Raw genomic sequence first — 19305 nt, 5'->3', positions numbered from 1 at the left:
GGAGTATTCGATAAGTGGGGCTAGAATTATCCATATGGAACAAAATAGATTTTAATTACTACTCCATAGAATACACAAAATTAATTCTGTGTATGATTTTGTAAAGAGCCAACTTGGCTAAACTGAACTATGTTTCCTAGAATTCCTTTCTCTATAGGTCTTTGGTGGTTAAGTTTACCGACCGGAGAAATTTGCTTGAGATTTGAAAGGAGGAAGATAACAGAAGCCATGTTTACTCTCTGAAGGTTAATGTAGGTCAGGGTCTCTTGCAGCTCATGCACATTTTTGCAATCTGCTGGCTGAATTTGTTGGCATAGAAGAGTAGCTGAGTTTCATAATTCCTTGAGTTCCAATGTGATATCTTCCTTTACCTTTCCCACATCCTGGGTCAGGTGCCATTGTAGCTCCATGACAAGAGTGGCAGCTGGCACATCCTGCAGGTCATCCTCAGTTACAAGGTTGGTGGCCTAGAAAATGGGAGAGGCCAATGTTGCCCAGTGAGAAACAAAGGTGGGTTCCAGCTTGTTTCACACAGTTCCAGTTTTGTCTTCTCTCAGCATTTCACATCTATCATTCCTTCCTTACTGTCTGCCCTATGACTTTACACTCAGCACCAGATACAGAAGAAACAGCAGAAACAAGACTGTTTTACCAAATTCCACAGTGACAGAAGGTAAAGTCCCTAAAGAAATTCCTTATTCTACATCACTTGTAGTAGTTCTGTTTCCCTGATTATACCAACTGATATACCACTTTAATGAGAGGCAAAAGTATAAAACTTATAATATAGGGGATATTTCTATGACTTCGACAGAGAAACATTTTTAAAATAAGACATAAAACCATAAAAAAGATATTGGCAAATTCAATAACATTATAATTTTAAAATGAAAAGGCAAATCTGAGACTTGGAAAAAGATATTTGTAACACATTTAACTAAGAAAGGATTATTATCCAGAATAATAATAAAAAGAAAACTTTTATACATCAACCCAATAAAAAATGGGAAAAGAATAAAAATGGGTAATTTACCAAGTATTTATCTCAAATGGCCAATAAGCCTATTAAAAGATGATTTATCTCAGTGATAGGAAAATGTCAATTATAAGTAAAATAAAATATTTTTCACACCTATCATATTGGCAAAAATTAAGAACTCTGACAATGTTAAGTATTGACATAGGTGTGGATAAAAGCCAACACTTATACACTGGTGGTAGAAATGTAAATCCATACAACCATCTTGAAGAAAAAGGTGACAGTAAAACTAATAAAGTTGAAGATGTAAACACCGTAACCTAGTAAGTCTATCCCTAGGTTTACACCCTAAATAAACTTGTGCTTGTGCACACAAGGGGACATAGATTATAGATTTTTTTTAAAAAAAGGTGAGTTCTTAACAGGATTATTTATAACAGCAAAAACTAATTTTTACATTAACAGAAGATAGATAAATATAATACTATGCAATAGTGAAAATGAATGAACCAAAGTTGCATGAATCAACATAGATGAATCTCATAAATATAATGTGAGGTGGTTAAAGCTACAGAGGAATACTTGAAGAATAATGTCATTCATATATAAGTAAATTCACATAAAACAATATTATATACGTACTATATATTTAAGGAGATAACACATAGGTTAAAATGTAAATGCATAGGAATAATAAACACCAAATTCAAGATAGTGATTATCTTGGTATGGGAAGAAGTGGGTTGTATATAAGATAGAAGAGATTCTGGTCAGGAAGGTCTGCCTAGCGAGCTTCAATTCTATAGGAATGTTTAGTTTCTTAAACTGAAAGTATTTCTTCAGAAGCTAAAAACAGAGCTCTTAGGCTGAGGATCCATAAAAGACTCTGAGGCATACACCACAGTACTAGCCAACTAATGGAGCTGCTACCTCTGCCACAATCAAGGGGCTACTGAATCAGAAAGCTGCCCCTGGGCTACCAGCTTCAGAACCACGCTACCAGAATCACACGTAAAAAACACTGACATGGGGCTTCTCTGGTGGCGCAGTGGTTGAGAGTCCGCCTGCTGATGCAGGGGGCACGGGTTCGTGCCCCGGTCTGGGAAGATCCCACATGCCGCGGAGCGGCTGGGCCCGTGAGCCATGACCGCTGAGCCTGCGCGTCCGGAGCCTGTGCTTCGCAGCGGGAGATGCCACAACAGTGAGAGGCCCCGTGTACTGAAAAAAAAAAAAAAAAAAAAAAAAAACTGACATGTATTTGCAGTGCCAAAGTCAGGGAGCACTGAATCAGGAAGTTGCCACCACAGCTATTGATTCCAGAATCAAGAAGCCTCTGGTCACAATCTGCTCCAGCTAAGAAGTGTCCCGAACCCTACCTATTTCCCCACATAACTCAGTTCCAAATCAAAGCGTCACACAGATGCTTTCAATTGGTGTAGCCTAATTCACATATCTGTACTCTGGTTGAAAGGAAAACTATAAAATATAGGTTTGTTATTTTCTTCTTTAAAAAAATGAGGATAATAATGAGGAGGGTATTCAAGAGAGGGTATTCAAAAAAGTTTAAGCAGACTACAATGACAGATTCCATTAAAGTGAGAGGGAAATTTCAACTTTGCATCTGTACCCTTCTACGCTGTTCATTTGTATTTTTTTTTTTTTTTACCATGGGCATGTATGTTGTTTTTTTTTAACCATGTCACAGGAACTGCTACTTGCCTTTCCATATGTAGCTGAGCTCCTCCCTCATTAACAGATAGAGAGCCCAGCCAATGAGATACACAGAAATCTGTGTGCAAATTCCAGTAAGTCTCCTTGAAGGAAAGAATGGGCCCTTCTTGGTTTTTTCTTCTTATTTGCTGGAGTGTAAATGTAATCACTGATTTGATCAGCCACTTTAAATCATAGTTAATAAGTTAAAAATGGTAAAACAGCAAGAGAGAAAGAACTTAGATCTCTTGAAAATGGAGGTAAGCTTTGGACTAACTGTAGATAAGTTTACATGAGAGAAAAATATATGTCTATCTTATTTAAGCCACTTTTGTCGCCAGTGTTGGTGGTAGGAGATCAGATCTTGGTTACAGTCAGCCTAACCTGATCCTAACTGATGTAGAAAGTAGTATCATTATTTTAATATCTATGTAAAAATTAACACTAAGAACAACTAAATAGACCTTGGGATTAAGAGCCTTGCCCTCTTACAAATCCCTATAGCAAAATTCAGTGGGAATTTGCTGAACTTTTTAGAGGAGTTGATCAGAAGTGAATACAAGCTTCACATCTCTCCAAATAGTTATGTTGTTTTCTTTCTAACCTATCAAGGTTCTCAATATTTTTCTTATAAATTGTATTCTAAAACTGAAGCCATAATTTAAAGACTCTGTCAAATGTTAACTATAGTACATAGGTTATTTTTCAGTTCTTAATTTTACTTCCCTCTTAATACTATTATAAATTAATTTTAATATTATATTTTAGTTACTATTCTATTTATTAATTAGGTTATTAATATATAATTAATTTAAAAATTAATGTTAACCTGCCCTGTGCCAGGCACTTGGTTAGGTGCTGCAGATACAACAATGGATATTACAGTCCAATCCACAGGATGAGCTCACACTTTAATCCGGAAGATGGGCACATAAATCTTTACCATACATTGTGATAAATGCTATAATATGTTGTTATTAGGACACTAAAAGTACTAATTGGAGTATCACATCCTACTAATAGCTAATTAACGTTTAGTGCTCTCACTCTGATGTCCAGCTCTTTTTTTTTTTTTTTTTTTTTTTTTTTTTTGCTGTACGCGGGCCTCTCACTGCTGTGGCCTCTCCCGCTGCGGAGCACAGGCTCCGGACACACAGGCTCCGCGGCCATGGCTCGCGGGCCCAGCCGCCCCGCGGCATGTGGGATCTTCCGGGATCGGGGCACGAACCCGTGTCCCCTGCACCGGCAGGCGGACTCTCAACCACTGCGCCACCAGGGAAGCCCGATGTCCAGCTCTTTTAAAAAATTTCTTAAATGTTTGCCTATCTATTTCTCCCTATGTTTTAGCTATTTAGCCTGGTACTGATCCCTAGGTATGCTACCATTTTAGATGAACAATTTATAGTCAAAGTTTTTATAATATCAAAGTTATAAATTCTATAGAACTTTTACCTAGATTTTTAATAATCTGAAAATGTATCTCTAATACCCAGCTAAAATAACATTTAAAAATATACCCTGATAAGTATCAAACATTACACATTTTCTACTCATTGCCTGAATTTAAAGCTAGTCCTCTAGGTTAGCTAAATATAATTGCCTTTTTCTCTTTATATTTGTCTTACAAATAATGAACCCACATTTTAGTAGAATGCTTTCTAAGCCATTAACTTTCAGTTTATGGATGAAAATATGATATGAGACAGGCTCAAATCTTCCTAAAAATGAGATATTTTACGTGTATCATTTTTGCTTTGCTTACAAGGATTATCACTTCATCACTGTACAAAATAACTTTGCATCTGAAAATTGATGGCCTCAGTAGTGCATCACAGTATTTTGGGGGGTATCAAAGTCTTTAGTCTTAGAACCAATATCAAGCGTAACTTATTTTTTAATGCAATGTAAGAAAAATAATCACATAATGACTAGGAAATTTGGCAGGCCATTATGAGAATTAACACAGTATTGAGGAAGCTGAAGTACTTTGGTAAGACTTGGTATGTAAGCACAGTCACTCCTGACTACAAGCAGAGCCATATATCTCTTATTCAATAAGCCAGCAAGATGCATTATTTTTTTAAAGGCCAGATGCTTGGGGGCAAAATAAATGGCTAGCATGAAAGGGCTAAGCCAGCAGATACAATCACATAATGAAAAAAGTTTAGGGAAAGAAGTGGAATGTGAATTGTGTGGCTATCAATAAAAGCAAAATATTGACACACTACTTCTTTGGGAGGCAGTGGGGAGACTTCAGGAGGAGTGGTAGGCTGAGAAAGCCTGGATCTCAGGAGATACAAAGCAGCTGCATGCTAAATGCATCACAGATGATGAAGTATACCCCCAGGTAACCTAGCAAATAATGAATTACAATCATCTAAGGGAGGCTAAAAATAAGGAATCAACTCAATTTCCCCTTCTTTCCCATTGAACCTAATGCTGGCAGCATTCTACAAAAAGAAAGACCTGCACTACTTTGAATATCTTTCAGTGCTCAAAAAAGTCTATTATAATAGGTCTTACATATTTGTGTGACTTTAAATATCATTAAAACAGTCATCATATGTGTTAAGAGTTTTAAAACCAAGCAGTGTTATCCAACAATGTTGAAGAAAAATGTAAGATATTGTCAGTAATTCTCTTTCTGCTAAATTCACTTGGAAGGTTTGGGATAGAGTATTTCTATTATCAGTCAACACTGTTTATGAAAACAACATGATGATCATTCATTATATATACTATTTATGTAGTTGGGTTTGCTTACAACAAACATTCATTCAACATATATTCATTGAGTTCTTATGTCAAATACTATGCTATATTCTGTAGAGGAACCAAGTAGTGTGAGGCATGAGCCCAGTTAGGAGCTTATTGTATAATACAAGAGATTATATGACAAACAAGACTACAACTCTGAAAATGATAAACGCCATTAGAAAGGTACAGTAAAAGTTCAAGGGTGGTTCAGACGATGAGGAAAGGAAGAATAACATTTATTCATTCACTCAACATATATTTCAAGTTCTCTTCTAGGCATTGGGGATAGATTGGTTAACAAGACAGACAAGGACCAAGCCTTTCTTTGCTTTGACAAATGTTAACACACTTTATCTCCATGAGAACTTGGTAAGGCAAGTATTACTGTAAGAGGGTGATCGTTTTACTGTTTGGAATATAAAAAATAGCCCCCAAGTAGTGTTGAAAGCACAGGGCTTATAATAGCAGGAAATTCAGTCTCCCTACTCCCATCCTCCCTAGACTATAACCCAAAAGTGCTAACATATCAAAGGACCAGTCCTCTTTGTTTTCATTTTTTTTTGACTGGGGAGAGAATTTAAAAATTCCTAAGTAAGGAGGGGGTTCTCTAGGCTAATATCAAATACTATTGCACAGGACTATTTATTTCTTAACAATATAGCCTCAAGATGACTGAAGAAACTAGGAATGAGTTTAACAATGGTTTATTTTAAAAACAAAGAACGAAACAAAAAGTAGCAAAACAATCTCCCAGACAGATCCTGAGTGTCTGAATACTGCATCCTAGTCTTCTTCAATAAGGAATGCTTACATTGCTATCTAATGAAAATATTTTTGGTTCTGAATGATAACACTGTGGAATTGGAATTATCAAAATTGATCCAGTTATGTGCACTATACTAGATTTTCTTGAGCATAATAGACTATTATGTTATAGGAAGATTTTCAGCAATGAGAATTAAATCAAAATTTATTTTCTGGTTAGTCCAGGGAAATAAGTTAATTAGAGTACCTAATTCCATAATCATTCTGGGTAAAATAGGAGCATTTTATAAATTTAAAATACTATTAATATTGATAATAATATTATTTTTCCAAATTCCTCAAATCCCTTCAGATTTAGAATATCTTCCTTACAACATCTCTTTAGGGATACAAATATTAATGATTAATATTTGGTATTATCTCTGATTATCATAGTAACTCTTGAATGTTATTCTCATTTTAAAGATGAGGAAACTAAGGCTCTATAAGTAAGAATATATAAAACCATAATTCAAATGTAAGTTAATAAAATCATTTCATACCCTAATAGTTCTCAACTAAGCTATGCCTCAAAATCACCTTTGGACTTTCCAAAAATACAAATACCTGGTGCTGTGCTGAGAACTGTGACTCTGAGTTTTTATGATGGAGTCTGTTGTTATTTTTAAAAATCTTTACTGATAAATCTGATCTAGCTTAATGGAGCAAACCTGTCAAATAGCAAATTGGATAAAAGATGCTCCAGTATCTAAATTAAATAGAAGCTAAAAAATAATGGGAAGAGTTAAAGTGGAAGGATCATCTGTTTTTCTGAGTATAAAAGAAATAATGAGAGAAGTAGTGCTCATGGTTTACATAACTGGGCTTCAGATTTTCACCAACACAGGCTTTCTCTGATGCCAATTCTTCCAAGATGAATGTAGTAAGATTACTTGTCTCTTCTAATTAAGAGCAAGTGAACACAGAAGGAACTACCATCTCCTTAATTCCAACTTCTGATTTCTCCTCTTTACTAGATTAAGAGCCAAGGCCTGGGTCAATGCATCAGTAAGCACTCATGTTGCTGCTCCCTGCACCTATGCTCTGGCTAGACAGACATGGCAGACTGACTGGTGCAGCCAAGCTAATTACCCTAACAATTCTTTCTGAATCCTATGAATTAATCAGATTTGGCACAGAAGATGAAATTTATTTTGGCTGTCTAGATTATTCATTCATTCATTTACTCATTTACTAAACCAACACTGAATGCCCACTACTGTTTTAGAACTAGTGCTTGATATTGGGAATACAATGATAAATAAGTCATGCATCCTGCTAACAGTAAATGGCAGAAGAGCCCCTTCTACTTATGCCAGGCCTCCATTTCCAAAGCGCTTTTTACAGCACTCATGTGCCATGTATCACAGCTCTTCATTCAAAGATGTTTAAAACGTTTGTCTAAGTCTTATAACATGTTCAGTGCTACTTTTTATCATTTTAATTCTCAGAACTAACCTCTAAAGTAACTACTATTATTATTTGTATTTTACAGAGGAGGGGACCAAGATTTAGAGAGGATAAATTGCTAAAGGCCACACAGATAGCAAGTGATAGAATAAAGACTTGAACCTAGGTCCATCTGATTTCCATACTCATGCTTTTAACCACTAAACTCACCTCTCTGACATCTTTGAGGATAAGATTATTAATATCTGTCTAAGACCTGGAGAGAGCCTGACAGAGAGATTTGCATCTTCATAAAGTGGGAATAATATGGCTTTATTAGTAAATGAGAAGAAGGAAGAAGGAAATGGAGGGAGGATGGGAGGAAAATGGATATAAGGAAACTGAGATCAGGAATTCACTACAAAGTCCACTGGAAGTGCACACCCTCACACACCTCCATTCATATGAAATTTCAGCCTTACTCAGCTGCAAATGTATCAAGGAATTATCAACACTTACTACTGTTCTGCAAAATCTAATTATAAGAAGAGACTTGCTATCTTCTCCAACCCACTCCCTCTCAGGTCCCTCCCATTCATCACCTGTGATGCCATATTCTGTTGGGTTTCCAGGCTCCCTAAAATTGGTTAGTTAGTTTACTGGTTTGGTTGGTTGATTTGCCATCTAACTGTGATTAAATCTAGTTTTTCCCTCAGTTAAACAAAACTTAAATAATCATTTGGTGGTCTCCAGTGGCCCATAAAGGCCACGATTAAGGTGATCTCTGCCATGGCTATTGTCCATTTCTATTAAACAGACTAGAGAAATTAACATATGTAAAATGAATATACAGAAACCTCAACTAAATAGAGTTGGGAGACCAGAATGGGGAGCTCCTATACCCTGGGACAATAGCAGAGCCAAAAGGAAGAAGAAAGACTCCTCTTCTTTCCTGGTAAGGACTCAGACAATGAAAAGCCATGATCTCCTTGTTTACTACAGCCCTCCCAATTTATTTTCCCCTCTTTAAGAGTTCCCCTTCCTTTGCTCTAGAGGGGCTTGCAAGGGTGGGTCACCCCTGTTGCAGACTCTGAATTGCAGTTCTCTGCTGATCCCAAATAAACCCATCTTTGCGGGAGAAATATCTGTCTATTCATTTTAGGTCAACACATATTTAACTAGACCCTGGGTCTATGTTTGCCAGTAAGGTCATTTGCTAGTATTTAGCCAGATAAGAGTTCTTAGCTAAGGGTTCTAGGAAGGAGAGCAATAGGAATAGTGTAAAGGACAGTGAGAAGAAAGGAAAATAAGTATATTCCCTTGTAGTGCTGAGCACCCTGCAAGGCAAAGCAAATGATAATCAAACTTAAGAACTTAAAAAGCTGCCTTTAGATTTGTAAGTGGTGAGAATTAAACTTATATTCTGTTGTCAAAAGTGAAAATATGTTTATGCCAAAAAAAATCTCAGCATGAAAAGAGATAAAAAGAAGTTATATTCTTGCATGATTATGAGAGGAAAAATGTTTTCACTCTCAACTCTTTGCATAAAGCAAAATTATAATGGTGGGGGGAGTTGTTCAGAGTTCTGAACATAGTGCCTAGAACATTGTGGGTGCTCAGTAAATATTTGTAGAACAAATGAATGAATGAAAAGAAATATGAGGAAATCCTAAGTGTTGTGCCTTAAAATACCATAAGAAATTATATCAGAGAATTTCTAAGAATTCATTTCATTGTGCCTTCAATTAATGAGCTGAAAACAAAAAACGAGTGATCTTTGGGAAAGAAAACACCTGAAACATGAAATCTTTGCAAATGGTAAGCTGAGTTCATTTTTTAAATGAAACTAGTTTGTAACATGAGTCACTAGGATGATGAGATTTCCCCTACCTTGGATATAAATGAGAAAACTTCTTTACCTAATTCCATTTGTTTATCTCAGGAGGTCTTCTCCTTTACCTACTAAATAGTCACTTTTTTCAAAACATTATAGAGAAACACATTGAACCTTAATGAACTATTTAAAGAGTAGCTATTCTCTTCTATTCTGGCTTTGTAATTACCAATTACCTTATTCTTTGCCCAAGTAGAAGAAACACTTCTGGACTTATTTTGATTGATTTTCATCAGGCAGCTCTCTTGCATCCTTAAGTAGCATCTTTTATAAGAGTTTCAGTTCTGCTTAGTCTATGCTAATAATAACATTTACATTTTTAGTTATTAATAGATGCAAATGTCTCATTCGTGTTTCAAAACAAAGACATAATAAAAAAGGGAAATAAATTATAATTCTGCTTTTGTGCAGTTTGAAAACCAGATCTCAGCTAAACATCATTTGCAAGAAAAGTGAATATTATTCAGAGTCTACAAGAGCCAAAATTGCTTCTGCTGGTTTAACTTAGTTTTCCACATTGTAAATAACAAATATTTACCTGTTCTCTTTCAGTAAGCCTTGTTTTCCTCCTTCTCTGTGCATCATAAAACAAGAACAATGTGGCAGTAGTTTATTTCCTTAATTCTGAGCAAAAAATAATAAATCTACCCTTCTTTGGAGAGAGGCAGAATGTGATTCTTCAGTGCAATACCCAATTTTGGCATTTTTTTGTGAAGCAACTAAAGTTTCTGAAGCACACACAGAAAAGGAGTATTGGGGTAGGATATAGGGTGTGGAGAGAGCACTAGCATGAGGTGAAACTTCTAAGTATTCCCCTAGAGCTTGGCATATCCAAGACAGGGTTTGGAAAGGGTGACAAAGGAGAGGTAGCTGATTCTTCTCTTCAACTAGAAATATATCTAAATCAAAGGACAATCCTGGAAAAGCAGCATGTTCCAACATACAGCCCCTTCTAAACAGTGCTGAGTAGTTGAGGAATTGATGACCATGTGAAAGCAGTTCTTGCTGAGGCACTACAATCCTCACTAAGTGGCCACTTGGGTTCCCCAACTGTTACAAAATTTCTTAAACCTGGTACTTTAGAAATGGTTGGATTGCAGATCCTGAATAGCAGGAGTTTCTCGACCATGAAGATGCGTGATAAAGTCTGTAAAATGTTTTGTCAAACTACCCATACCTGCCCAGTGTCGCACGTGATACTCCTGGTGCCCTGGGGGAACTTCCCCAGCTGTGTGATCACAGGTCAACAGTGTCACAGGCCATGCCTTCTTTTTGTTTTACTGCATGACCACCTGATCTCACAGTGGTGACCTCACCCTTATCATTTGTTCTTTCCAGTATCTCCTGGCTAACTGTAATCTCCAAAACTTCCACAAAATAATTATTCCTGAATCTCCCCTTTTTTGCCTGTATATTTTTTGCCATGCATTCTCTACATGTCTCTGATTGTTCCTTAAATATGGTATTACTCAGTCTTCTATTCTTTTTTTAATATATAAATTTATTTGTTTATTTATTTATTTTTGGCTGTGTTGGGTCTTCGTTGCTGCACGCAGGCTTTCTCTAGTTGCAGTGAGCGGGGTCTACTCTTTATTGTGGTGCACGTGCTTCTCATTGCAGTGGCTTCACTTGTTGCAGAGCATGGGCTCTAGGCGCGCAGGCTTTGGTAGCTGTGGCACGTGGGCTCAGTAGCTGTGGCTTGCGGGCTCTAGAGCACAGGCTCAGTAGTTGTGGCGCATGGGCTTAGTTGCTCCATGGCATGTCGGATCTTCTCGGGTCAGGGCTTGAACCCATGTCCCCTGCACTGGCAGGCGGATTTTTAACCACTGCACCACCAGGGAAGCCCCAGTCTTCTACTCTTAACCATCTCCAATATTAATTCTTTATCTGCCACCTCTCTTAATAGTTCTTAATCCAAGTTACCTAACTGCTTGGTGTTTTTGCAACCCCAATACTATATCAGACAATCAAGCAACATGCTCCAACATATGAAAACTTTCCTTAAATCAAATTCATCTTTTTCTCACTTTTCTTCCTCCAGTCCTTTTACCTGCATCCCTCACCAAAGTGTCATATCATGTTCTACCTAAATAGTCACAGAGGCATTGTTAGATCCTCTGCCTCACTCATTCTTCACATTTGATGCCACAGTGTACTATTAATGTTATCGCTCACTCTTCACTGTCAAGTCTCCATCATGGATTAAAACCTTATCTTCTCTCTGAGGACATTAGTGAGTTCCTTCACTCCCTGCCTCCCAGTCTCTGGACTACATTTGTCTCTCTAGCCGGGGATGATAGCTACTCCTTCTCTAGTCCAGTTCTTTTTGATGAAGTTTTGTGGCAGAATTACCTGTGCAGTAATCCTATCAATCTTACCGCTTAGCCCTTTCCTTCCAGGAGCATATGTTCCTCTAGGAATCAGTGCTGTGAGAAGAGTGTCAAGTACAACTTCCTGCTGTACCATAATGACTGCTCCATTGCACATTTAGCCCCGCTGCTGAGTCTACCCTTCACCTTACACTTAGGAGTTGTTTCTGCCAAGGATCCTGGTGATTCTCCTGCATTCATACTTCCTGAGAGTCTGCTCCATGAGCCATCCCCTGTCCTTCCCACTGTCCTGAACTCCCACCCACTCCCTGGGGCTATCAGCTGTATCTGTGATGGACTCTAATTGTGGATGAGTTTATGGATTTCTTATGGGGCTCCTGAGACCCAGACAAATAGGGAACAGTGGCTGGACATCTGTTTGTGTCCCAGAGCATCTTATCACAGTTAAGGAGACAGCCTGCCCAGAGCAGCTGGAGGACTTGCAGCAGAGTGTTTCCTAATTCCACTTGCTGGCACACCAGTGAGAGACCTCTAGTCCAGCCCAGATACACACTGTTACACACAATTTCCCTAAAGCTCCCAGATAACAAAAAGGATGTTAATTCAGAAATATGATTCACGAGTCATACTTTGATGAGTCATACTCATCTTTAGTTTGTGGTCCCCTCTCCTATTTCCTGACCTGCTTCTTCATGTCAGAGGTCCTCTTCCTGCTCTGCCTAATACCCCAGGATGCTGCAGTAGCTTCGAGCATATTAGAATTCAGGTCCAAGACTAAGAGAAGCCCAGAGAGAAACAGGAATTCCTTCTCCAGTTGTTCTGAGGAATGCCTTTCCTAAAGGAGGTACAGCTGAAATACCCTCTTTGGGGGATAAAGGGCCCCCAGAGCTGTAAACTAATCCAAAGGACAGCAATATCAGAATCCAGAATAGCACAAGAAAAGCTTAACATCTGTCCAAAACATTAACAAACACATAACAGAATCACAGTTTCCTTTCCAAAAGTGCCCACTGGCTGCTGGATAAAGCCCAAATTCCCAGGCAAGTCAAAAAAACCCTCCCCAATGGTAATAACCACATGCTCTAGTCTTATATTCTGCCTCCCCACCTGATCTCCCTTCCAAGCTTCACTCACCCTACACTTCATTATGCTAAACTACCTGCCATTCTCCAAGCACACACAATGTTTTCTGACTCACTGACTGTGTATATTCCACCTTCGACACCTGAGGAGCCCTATCCTCTCATGCTCTTTCTATGGTAGGAAAATAGGTGTCATTTCTTTTTTCCAACCTCTCTTGGCAAAGTTATCTCTTTGTTTTCTAGGTTTCCATAGCCCCTTTAAGGGGCTCCAGGCAGTATCTATCAAAATACATTTTTTATATGCACTATTGGATTCTACCTGGTATACAGCTAATATCAATAAATGCTTTATGAATAAATGATTGAATCTTTCTGGTATCTTTTTTTTCCCAAAAGATTCCAATATTCCCTTTGATGTTACTCTCAGGCCCAGAAGGTTACTGATTCTTCTGCCTTAGTTGTCTGAGTCTTAAAGAACAGCTTTCTTCCTTAACAGCAATGGTAAAGGCCTGGAGAAAAGTGTGCTTACCCTTGCCATGGAAGACAGCACAAGTCAATCACAAATTAATTTCCCTGAACCAAGGGTTGTAAGCTGAGCTCTCTGGAAGCAGACACCAAGAGAGACAGAATGTGGGTCTAGGGTATTTATTAGGGATCAACACCATGGAAGGTAGAGGAGGAAATGGGACCCTGATGCAGGCCTGACAAGCCTCAGACAACACCCATCAGAATTGTTCTGCTATGGGCCAAAATGCTGGACCTTCATATCCTCACCATGATTGCTCACTGGAGTTAGGCTGCCTTGGGTAGGACATGGCCTTGGCTGAAATGATTCTCTGCCGCTGAGGCAAACCCTGAAGCAGCTGAATGCTGGGAGCTCTCAGGTGACTGCTCACCCAGCACCTGGGATAACAAATCCTGCCTGAAGAGTGACCTGGATGGTGCATCTCAAGTCCACCACATCTAGAAATGGCATTGGACTTTTTCTCTGCATACCAATGGGTGAGAGTTTGCAGGTAAGATTAATCATTATGCTACTCCTTCCCTCCAAGTTTTAGACCCCAATCTCTGAGGTATTTTCCTGTTTGAACTCTCAAATTGTATCTCTTTTCCAGAGTTTCTGAAGTAGGGACAAAATGGTTGTGCTTAAAATTCAGAAGTGCTGTTAACGTTGAAACAGTAATTCCAGCAGTTTAAAATTTTTTAATTAAGTCTTTTCTACCAGGCAGGAACTGACACAGCTCCTTCTTTCCTCTGTATCCAGGAGATTTCAGGGAAAATTAACCCTTATTCTCTAAGGTAAGTTCTACTCTCTTTTTCCTTGTTCCCTACAACTCCCTCCTCCCTGTTTGCCTTCTCCTTTTCCTCTGCCCTCTCTCTCTCTGGCTTTATCTCCTCTCTCCCCTCTTTTTCTCATTTCTCCTTTCCTTTTTTCTCTCTCCCTCTGAAGTTTTGTCAAAATTAATCAAACTTATCCATTGTGAGGTTGCTGTTCTGATCCATATCTTTGTCCTAGAAAATATTCTGCAAAAATAACTTCAGATTAAAATATTATGAAGTCAGGAGGAAAAGAAAATAATGAAAGGAACACTTGACTTTGTCTTTCTTCATTTTATTTGGATTTTAGACTAGAGAATACATTCCACAGTCTGAAATACCACTAGCACATCATAGCTCTAGATACCAAGGGATATGTTATAAACCGTCCTTGACAAGTGTTAACCAGTTCCATCCTCGTCAGTGATGAGATCTGGTCAATGGGCTTCCTTATCCCTCTAAAGGAAATTAGGGAGTTTGGTGAGTACATTTATCTGAACAAGTGCAGATGGACTAACCTAACAGTGCTTCCTGTAGTTGTCACAGAAAACTCCAGTTTAAATGTCAGTATCTACCGAAATGGAGTTGGAAATACTAGTAGTGCTGAATCACCTTAAAAAAATTCTTGGTTTGTGGCTGCATTTAACTATGACGCATCAGTTAGTCCTTTCTTTTTGCCTCCATGATAGGAGGGACTCAGGCCAGCCTTCTGTTTATTCTTATCTGTATGAAATGCTACTTTTAAAAAAGGTTTAGTTTTATCACACAATATTGTTTTTAATATACTTGGCCTTCCGAAAGAGGAGGTCTCAAGGAAAGCATCTGAGTTTTGCTTATTAGAGATGAAGGATACAATGATGATGGAAGAAAAAATAAATGAATAAACAGTTTTACATAACAAATAACTTGGAGGTACATTGATGGGAATAAAATGGTATAGGATCTGACAGAGAGAAAAAATAGAAAGGGAGGATGAAGTTTGAACACTTACCATAAGAAATGGACCTTTGGCAAGAGGGAAGTGTCTTATAAAGGATTTTTAGGAATATTTGTTGCAATCTGTTTTTGGCCCTGATGCCAAATCAACCTGCCACTTTTTTTTTTTTTTTTTTTTACAGCCAGTGAGTTTAAAATGGTTTTTATATTTTTAAGTAATTGAAAAAAATCATAATAAGACTAATATCTTGTGCATATGAAAATTATATGAATTTCAAATTTTGGTGTCCATAAATGGTTTTATTGGAACACAGCCCCAGTCATTTGTTATGAATTGTCTATGGTTGCTTTTGCACTATAGACAACCAGATCACTTGACCCACAAAACCTAAAATATTTACTGATTGGCCCTTTAGAGAAAAAGTTTGACACCACTGCCTTAAAACAACTGCTCATTCTTAAGCATCTGCAGACTGACTAAGACAGCTCTCTTGATCTAGGATGAGCTCAGCTGGGCAGCTCTGTTTCCTTCATGAAGGCCTGTTGGTTGTCTGGAATGGCTCTGCTGCTCTTGTGTTCATTCTAGGGTGCAGGTGGAAGGAGAAGAAGCCACCTGGGGGAAGTTCTTCTCATGGTGAAAGAGGAGATAAAAGAGGTCAGATGGGAATGTCACGTGGCCAAGCACAAAGTCTGAATAAGGAAACACACTGATGAGGCATGACAAGGCTGTGGATGCTACAGGAAATGAGGAATCAAGGCCAGTAATTCAAACTACCACAAGCACCCTTATCCAAGGACTCCAAAAACTCTAATCCAATCACGGCATCAGGCTCAAAGTTGAGGATCTTATGATCTACATCAGGTCCAAATGCAGTTTCTCTTAATCCAGAGAACTATGAATTTAAAAAACCCAAGTTATCCCTCCTCCTCCTCCCCCATTTCCCACCCAAGGCACCCAATATACAAATGTGGAACAAGGACAGGCTAATCGTACTGCAGCCATTGCTCATTTAGAAAATCCAACAGATCAAATGCTCCAAGTCACCCTACTTTGGGATGGGAAATATTTGTGTATTAGGTCCTAGTTCTGGTCCTTGGGCGTGTATTCCCAGTTCGTTGCTACCCACAGACTTTGGTTCCATCCTCTGTGAGCTATTTCCCTGTCCATCATTCTCATTTTCCACTTGTGATGAAGGCTTTGGAAAACATGCTTTTTTTTTTTTTTTTTTTTTTTTTTTTTTTGCAGTACGCGGACCTCTCACTGTTGTGGCCTCTCCCGTTGCAGAGCACAGGCTCCAGACATGCAGGCTTAGCGGCCTTGGCTCACAGGCCCAGCCACTCTGCGGCATGTGGGATCTTCCTGGACCGGGGCATGAACCCATGTCCCCTGCATCGGCAGGCGGACCCCCAACCACTGTGCCACCAGGGAAGCCTAACATGCTCTTTTCTGATTGCTGAGCGGTTTTCTCAGCTGCTTCCTGCTTGTAGACATTTGAGGGCCCAAAGTCCTTTCTAAATATCCAACAGGTTCAGTTTCTTTTAGTTCCGACTGGTTCTTTCTTCAAAACTTAATGGATTATCTATATATTTGATGCAAGTCAACGCCATCTGTCAAAAGCCACACTAAAAATTCCTTTTTAGACACACCTCTCTCTATATATTTAATCAGGTGCTTTGGGCCCCTCAGGCTCCCATGGGACTACAAGTTTTCTAGAAGCCATTTCAGAGGTCTTAACAAAGGTTTTGACTCTACTTCCTTGGTTTGGCCTGGTTATACATCACCAGGTTATACATAATGCTCACACATTTGATCTAATCTTTGTCTTTGAACTCAATCTTAATTTGAGGATCTTTTACTGACTCCAGAAACTATGATAAGAAAACAGTTTTAATTCTCCAACTCTGCAAGCTACATTCCCTCTAAATTCTCCTTGCAAGTTATCTAATACTTTTCTGAGCTTATCTCTTTCATTTAGGGAAATTATCAAATGCAATTAAAAACAACCAGCTTATACTCTGAACTTTCTGCTTGGAAACCATCTTGCCAAGTTTACAAGTTCATCAGGTTCTTTATTTTTTAAGTTATAGGAGGTGATACAGTTACCCAATACTTTACCACTATTTTACACAAGTAGTATCAGTTAACTATTGACACATTAAAACTACATTAAAAAATAACTCAGTGCCTAAAATAACAGTGGTTAGTTTTTGTGGATCAGCAGGCCAGCTGGAGTGATTCTGCTATCTTGACTGCGCTGAGCTGGCCAACTCTTCCTAACTATTGTGTCTGTGGTAGCTCTGTTCCATGTATGTTCATTCTGGGCCAAGCTAAATAGGCTCTTCTCATGGTGATTATAGAGTTCAAAAGGGCAAATGGAGACCCACAAGGCTTCTTAAGGCCTACAAATGTCATACTGTTACTCCCACTGATTTATCACTGAACAAAACAAGTCACATGACAAAGACCAAAGTCAATAGGTAATGAAAAAATACTCCATCCACGATGAGACAGTGGCATGTGTATGGATCCAGGAAGAAATGAAAAACTGGGGATCAGTTAATTCACCACAAATACATCAATAGATGATATAAATATATTTGATAAAATCCAGAAATAATATCTAATAAAAAATGCTTGGTGAAATATTAACAGAAAAAAAAATCAATAGCAATCTTTTCCTAAATAATAAAAGATCAAGGTTGTTCATCTTTTATTATTTAGGAAAAGACTGCTATTGGGTTTCCCCCATGAATTCTAGGAAATATAATAAGACCAAAAAATAAGAAGAAAAGGAATAGGACAGAAGAAGGAGGAGGAAAAGGAGGAGGAGGAGGGGGAGGAGGAGGAGGAGGAGAACCTGAACTGTTTAACACGATAGAAAACAAAAGATGTAGCTATTCTTTTTTTTTCTATAACATAATCATCTACTTAGAAAACTTGACATATCACGGGAGATCAGCTCGGTGCTTTGTGACCACCTAGAGGGGTGGGATAGGGAGGGTGGGATAGGGAGGGTGGGAGAGAGGGAGATGCAAGAGGGAAGAGATATGGGAACTGATTCACTTTGTTATAAAGCAGAAAATAACACACCATTGTAAAGCAATTATACTCCAATAAAGATGTAAAAAAAAAAATAAAAAAGAAGAAAGAAAACTTGAGAAATTAAAGAAATTAATAAGAGAATTTGATAAAGTGAATTAATGTAAAATATATAGGTATAAATATACTTATATGTATATATAAATATATATTGTATAAAATATGTTTATTGATATACAATAACTATGTAAAAATTATTACCTTTTCTCTCTTCTAGCAATAAACACTGAGAAATGGAATTAGGAAAATTATCCCATTTACAATAATAGAAAGCTACTCTAAAACACTTAGGAATAAATTTTACCAAGAGAAAACCATAAAATCTTATTGAAAGAGAGAAATTAAGATTTGAACAAATGGGAAAATATACAGTGTATTGACCGGGAAAATTTAATATCAAAAATATCAATCTAACAAAATTTATGTATAAACAGAAGTCAATTTAAAGTGAAAGTCCAACAAACCTTGGAATTGGATAAACTGATTTAAATTTTTACATAGAAGCATAAAATGGCCAAGACACTCAAATTCATTATTATTTAGGGAAACGGAAAGTATAATAACTCTTTACATGCATCTGACTGCCAAATATTCAAAAGAGCAATGATACCTATTCTATTGCTGGGCATAACGAGAAGTGGAGGAAAAGGCACTGTTATGCGTAGTTGGTAGAATAGGAGCTGTAACAGTTTTTCTGGAGAACAATTCAGCTACCATATGATCCAGAAATGCTACTTCAACTGGGTGGTGGGGGTAGTGGATCTTAGTACATATATATAAGTATGTTTGGGTCAGAATTATTTTCAGAGGTTAAACATTTTTAAATAAAGTGAATTCCTATCAACAATAGTTTAATATACTATATTAACACAAGGAAATATTATGTAAGCCATCAAAGAGAATGAATTAGCTCTATACCAACAAACTTGGAGAAATGTCCACAAAGGGACTGAGGAGTGAGAAGAGCCAGGCAAAAAAAGTATCCATATCATTATCTCACTGTTATT

Source organism: Mesoplodon mirus, assembly GCF_964341445.2.
Source record: "Mesoplodon mirus genome assembly, chromosome: 3".
NCBI lineage: Eukaryota > Metazoa > Chordata > Mammalia > Artiodactyla > Ziphiidae > Mesoplodon > Mesoplodon mirus.
Note: the sequence above shows the minus strand (reverse complement) of the source record.